Below are 7,500 nucleotides of genomic sequence, written 5' to 3' on the forward strand. Positions count from 1 at the left end.
AGGTAAATGCGCCAAGTCCGGTGTAATTGCGTCAACTAGCCAGAAGCACTCTTTTGGCAACCACACATATAAAGAAAACTTTTTTAGTTGGCACAATTACTCGCGGGTTTGGCGCAATTACCCAAAACTTCGGAGTCTAGCGGCACTGATGAGCTGTGATACAACGAGACAGTACTGTATGCCGATGACTACAATTTCATGTATCTCCATAAAATATTATAATGATATATAATATTTTATGTATCAATTTTCAATGGTTTATGAATAAATATTCGAATCCATAAAGGAATAGAAGATTAAAAGGCAAATAAAAGCAGGTAAAAAAAAAAAAAAAACGTAAGCAAATATCGAGAGAAAAGATGATAAAAAATAAGATATATGTGTGTACGTGCGTGTTTACTTATGTGTCTATGTGTGTTTTCGAATGTGTGCGTGTGCTTCTCTCTATTCCATTAGCTGAACTAAATGCCCCACTGCAATAACATGAATTAGCCCACTAGGGCACGCGTGTTTACATGTAATAGAAAGCTAAGACAAAAAATATACTGCATGCTGGAAAATACAGTTTCGTCGTACATCGACATTACTATCACCATCATCATCACCATCACGATAATCGTATTATTATTATTATTTTATTTTTTTTTTTTTTTGTTATTTACTCACAAGGAGTATTCGCACAGGCCATCATCGAAAGAAACATTGTTCATGAAAGTTCCATTTGTTTAGTTTTTTTATCCAGAGAAAGTGCAGTGGTTGTAGCTGGGCGAGTTCTTGGAGTGAATGTTTTACATGGAGGGACTAGGTATTGGAGCCCAGTCTAGCACCTACCATGACTAACGATATAGTACAGGGAGACTAACAACATATCTAAAATCTCGTAAAAGAGATCGCAAGTTAGAGAAAAGAGCATTCGCCACAAGATGAGGAAGTCGGTTTTGTACTCTGTCATGGTGAGAACGAGTGCACTATCACCCTTACCTAGATGTGACAGCAATACTCCATTTTTGGATGTGTCTGGCTCTTATACAGTTAGAGAATTGCGTCAGTTCATTTGGAAGGGATTGAATTAACTTTCCAGTTTAGGTTCTGATTCTAGTTTATGGTAACCGGATTTTTTAAATAATTTTTAAAATCATTACTACATATTTGATGATAATCATTACTACATATTTGATGATAATCATTACTACATATTTGATAATAATCATTACTACATATTTGATGATAATCATTACTACATATTTGATAATAATCATTACTACATATTTGATAATAATCATTACTACATATTTGATGATAATCATTACTACATATTTGATGATAATCATTACTACATATTTGATAATAATCATTACTACATATTTGATGATAATCATTACTACATATTTGATGATAATCATTACTACATATTTGATGATAATCATTACTACATATTTGATGATAATCATTACTACATATTTGATGATAATCATTACTACATATTTGATGATAATCATTACTAAATATTTGATAATAATTATTACTACATATTTGATGATAATCATTACTACATATTTGATGATAATCATTACTACATATTTAATAATAATCATTACTACATATTTGATGATAATCATTACTACATATTTGAGGATAATCATTACTACATATTTGATGATAATCATTACTACATATTTGATAATAATCATTACTACATATTTGATAATAATCATTACTACATATTTGATGATAATCATTACTACATATTTGATGATAATCATTACTACATATTTGATAATAATCATTACTACATATTTGATGATAATCATTACTACATGTTTGATGATAATCATTACTACATATTTGATGATAATCATTACTACATATTTGATGATAATCATTACTACATATTTGATAATAATCATTACTACATATTTGATAATAATCATTACTACATATTTGATAATAATCAGTACTACATATTTGATAATAATCATTACTGCACATTGGATAATTAGCATTACTACATATTTTATAATAATTATAACTACATATTTGATGATAATCATTACTATATATATGATTATAATCATTACTACATATTTGATGATAATAATTACTACATATTTGATGATAATCATTACTACATATTTGATAATAATAATTAGTACATATTTGATAATAATCATTACTGCATATTTGATAATAATCATTACTACATATTTGATAATAATCATTACTACATATTTGATAATAATAATTAGTACATATTTGATAATAATCATTACTGCATAGTTGATAATAATAATTACTACACATTTGATAATAATCATTACTGCATATTTGATAATGATTATTACTGCATATTTGATATTAATAATTACTACATATTTGATGATAATCTTTACTGCATATTTGATAATAATCATTACTGCATATTTGATAATAATCATTACTGCATATTTGATAATAATCATTACTGCATATTTTATAATAATCATTACTACATATTTGATAATAATCATTACTACATATTTGATAATGATCATTACTGCATATTTGATAATAATAATTACTACATATTTGATGATAATCTTTACTGCATATTTGATGATAATTATTACTACATATTTGATAATAATCATTACTGCATATTTTATAATGATCATTACTACACATTTGATAATAATCATTACTACATATTTGATAATAATCATTACAAGATATTTGATAATAATCATTACTACCTATTTGATAATAATCATTACTATATATTTGATAATAATCATTACTACATATTTGATAATAATCATTACAACACATTTGATGATAATCATTACTACATATTTGATAATAATCATTACTACATATTTGATGATAATAATTACTACATATTTGATGATAATCATTACTAGATATTTGATAATAATCATTACTACATATTTGATAATAATCATTATTACATATTTGATGATAGTGATTACTACATATTTGATGATAATCATTACTACATATTTGATAATAATCGTTACTACATATTTGATGATAATAATTACTACATATTTGATAATAATCATTACTACATAATGTATAATAATCATTACCTCATATTTGATAATAATTATTACTACACATTTGATGATAATCATTACTACATATTTGATTATAATCCTTACTACATATTTGATAATAATCATTACTACATATTTGATGATAATCATTACTACATATTTGATAATAATCATTACTACATATTTGATAATAATCATTACTGCATATTGGATAATAATCATTACTACATATTTGATAATAATCATTACTACATATTTGATAGTAATCATTACTACATATTTGATGATAATCATTACTACATATTTGATAATAATCATTACTACATATTTGATGATAATCATTGCTACATTTTTGATGATAATCATTACTACATATTTGATGATAATCATTACTACATATTTGATGATAATCATTACTACATATTTGATGATAATCATTACTACATATTTGATGATAATCATTACTACATATTTGATGATAATCATTACTACATATTTGATGATAATCATTACTACATATTTGATAATAATCATTACTACATATTTGATGATAATCATTACTACATATTTGATGATAATCATTACTACATATTTGATGATAATCATTACTACATATTTGATGATAATCATTACTACATATTTGATGATAATCATTACTACATATTTGATGATAATCATTACTACATTTTTGATGATAATCATTACTACATATTTGATGATAATCATTACTACATATTTGATGATAATCATTACTACATATTTGATAATAATCATTACTACATATTTGATGATAATCATTACTACATATTTGATAATAATCATTACTGCATATTGGATAATAATCATTACTACATATTTGATGATAATCATTACTACATATTTGATGATAATCATTACTACATATTTTATGATAATCATTACTACATATTTGATGATAATCATTACTACATATTTGATGATAATCATTACTACATATTTGATAATAATCATTACTACATATTTAAAGATAGCCAATAGTACATATTTGATAATATCCATTACGACATATTTGATAATAGCCATTACTACGTATTTGATAATAACACTTATTACATATTTGATAATTACACTTATTACACATTTGATAATAAGCATTACTACATATTTGATAATAATCATTACTACATATTTGATAATAATCATTACTACATTTTTATAATAATTATTTCTACGCATTTGATAGTAATATTTATTACATATTTGATAATAATCATTACTACATATTTGATAATAAGCATTACTACGTATTTGATAATAACACTTATTACATATTTGATAATAATCATTAGTATACATTTGATAATAATCAATACTACATATTTGATAGCAATCATAACTACGTATTTGATAATAATCATTACTAATATTTGGTGTTTTCAATATATATGAATGCTGGGTTACAGAAATGTCAATCATGTTGCCTAATACTTGAGTCAATTCACTCTGCTTAATTTCTTTTTGATAGACGTACATGCCATTCGCTAATAGATTGTAATATATTAAACCTTTGGAAAAAATGTTATCTAATATATATATATATATATATATATATATATATATATATATATATATATATATATATACTTTAACGAAAATGATTAAGATGAAAGAGCATGCTTTCCAATTAATTTTATGGAAGTTTCAATGACACAACTGTTAATTCGTTTTTTCGACAACCCAGCACCGAGTGAACTCGATGTTGTCAGCCATATTTGTTCTTGTAATGTTCGTATTTTCTTGCCTTCAAATCAGATTTCCAATTTGATTGATAGAACAGCAGGTAATAAACACGGAAGATTCATCGATGCAGCAACCATTCTTAGCATATTTGTCATCCGCGCAACGACGAGTACGTCTAGTAGATTGATATATTTATATCCTTTCCTATCACAAGCGGTGTGATCGTAAAAAATGTTTATTAGAGACCAAGGTTCGATCTTCAATCAGGTCATATTAAAGAGTTACAAGGATAGTACTTCAGTACTCAGCAATATAAAGTTGGGACCAATCATGGAAATATGTGTCGTCCCTCTTTACACTTCGGTACAGTAGTTAAGGAAAAGGGAGCCTTTGTGCCAGCCTCGACTATGGTCGACCATTTTACTTTTTTAGCATCATTTCATATAAGGAGAACATCGGGGGTAGAACGTGTGCAGATATACTTTTTTGTGTGTAAGTTTTTTTCCTGACATTTGTTAGACTAACAAACCCGAGTAGATCACACTCATATCTATCTATCTATCTATCTATCTATCTATCTATCTATCTATCTATCTATATATATATATATATATATATATGTGTGTGTGTGTGTGTGTGTGTGTGTGTGTGTGTGTATCTATATATGTATATATATATAACTACTTCATTTACTCACATAAAATTAATATACGAAAGTATAAATTTATGCGTAAACTTATTTACTTTAAAAGTATTTACTTCAAAGTATTTACTTTACAGTATTTACTTCAAAAGTGCTCAATACGTAGGTAGAGTAAGTTAGTAAGTTAGAAAATATATATGCCGATTAAGCTACACTGAATATTCCGCGTTTCATCCACTTAAAGAAGTTTTAACGATCGTTTTTCTGTTTTCTTTTACCATCACATTCGCGTTTTCTTTCCCCCCCCCCCCCCCGATTTTTACATTTTACATCGTTCGTTTGCCTTACGTTAGTTTTTTGTGTTTTTTCTTCGAGTTTTTAAAGTTTTAACATTTTTTTTAAATGTTTACTTCGCTTATTCTTATGTTTTGATTACCCCCCCCCCCCTGCCCGAGCACACACACCTCTAAACACCCGGGCAACGCCGGGTACCCCCGCTAGTATAATAATAAATACGAAATCTGCATCAATCAAAGTATCATATAAAAGCGTATTTTACGATCGGGCAATGCCGGGCGCCCTTCTTGTAATAAAGGAATAAATCTTATGCGATAAATTAAGATTGGAAAATTGTAAACCTCATAATGCAACGTTAGATTATGTAGCACTTGTAATCTTTATTTCTTCGCTCTTGAAAAAGCCTATAAAAGTTAGCGAAAGGTTGAGCTATTAGGTCTTCCATTTTCAATTCGCACACACACACACACACACACACATGCACACACATACATATGTACGCGACTTAATAAATGTTTATTTCCTACAGAAGAAAACAATGCTCCAAATCTTTTAGGGGCTGGTTTCTCCTGTGAAAAGCAATTATTTATTAAGTCACCTGACGAGGAGTGTTCGTTTTTAACTGATCATTTTTCATAAACGTTAGCATGTCCTATGTTGCGATATAGTAAATTTGTTTATATCAATAAAAATATATCTTGCCCCTCTTTTATTGAGCACTTTTAATAACCTCGTAAAAATCATTAGCTATTATTCTTGAATACTCTAAACCTAGCATCTATATCTGTATCCACACACACACACACACACACACACACACACACACACACACACACACATACACAGATGTATCGTGTCGCTGGGTTCGAATCGTTCGACTGGTAGTAATCGTGACACCCTGCACTGAAAAATCCCGAAAGGATGAAACACTAGTGTCTGTAGGTATTTAATTATTATAGTAAATATATATATATATATATATATATATATATATATATATATATATATCAAATATTAGTCATTCAATAAATTTAAAAATTTATGACGTGAAATGTTTAAATTTCAAATCCTTTTGATTTAAAATTCAAACATTTCACGATTTATTTGCTCTATCTTGTATATCGAGCAATTTTTTTATTTAGGTGGGATATTACTTATAGAATATTACTGCCAATAATATTTTGTAAAACTTATAATGACAGTTTCCATACCAATTGATTGTTAGATAATTTTATTTTGAAGTGTATATATAGAGATAGCTGGATCTAAAATACTTTCATATTCTTTTTCTGCAAATCCTCCTGCTACAGGACTTCTGATAAATTTATTATTTTGCCTTTGACTTTCCATGTCTCACTGATTTTAGCAAATAGGGTGCATACCTTATAAATATTTGCTAATATTTTCTCTCCTCTGATGAGATGGTAGACATCGAAACCCTATAGGTTAAGGAGATTAATTTTCTAAAGCATTCTTTGTCTTGCTAAGAATAATAAAAATTCTTTGAAATGAAACTCAACAACTTCATTTTATTTCAATGACAGTTTTTTGAAATTCATTGAATTACAATTTAATTTATTTGCTCTATCGAGCAATTCTTGTTTAGATGGGATAACTTATAGAATATTTCTGCGAGTAATATTTTGTAAACCTTACAATCCCACGTTTCCATAACAACTGATTGTTAAATAAAAACTATTCTGAAGTATATATGTATGTATATATATATATATATATATATATATATATATATATATATATATATATAGATTTATCACCGTATGGTCT

Source organism: Euprymna scolopes, chromosome 7, assembly GCF_053919585.1.
Source record: "Euprymna scolopes isolate OS-2025 chromosome 7, ASM5391958v1, whole genome shotgun sequence".
NCBI classification, from domain to species: domain Eukaryota; kingdom Metazoa; phylum Mollusca; class Cephalopoda; order Sepiida; family Sepiolidae; genus Euprymna; species Euprymna scolopes.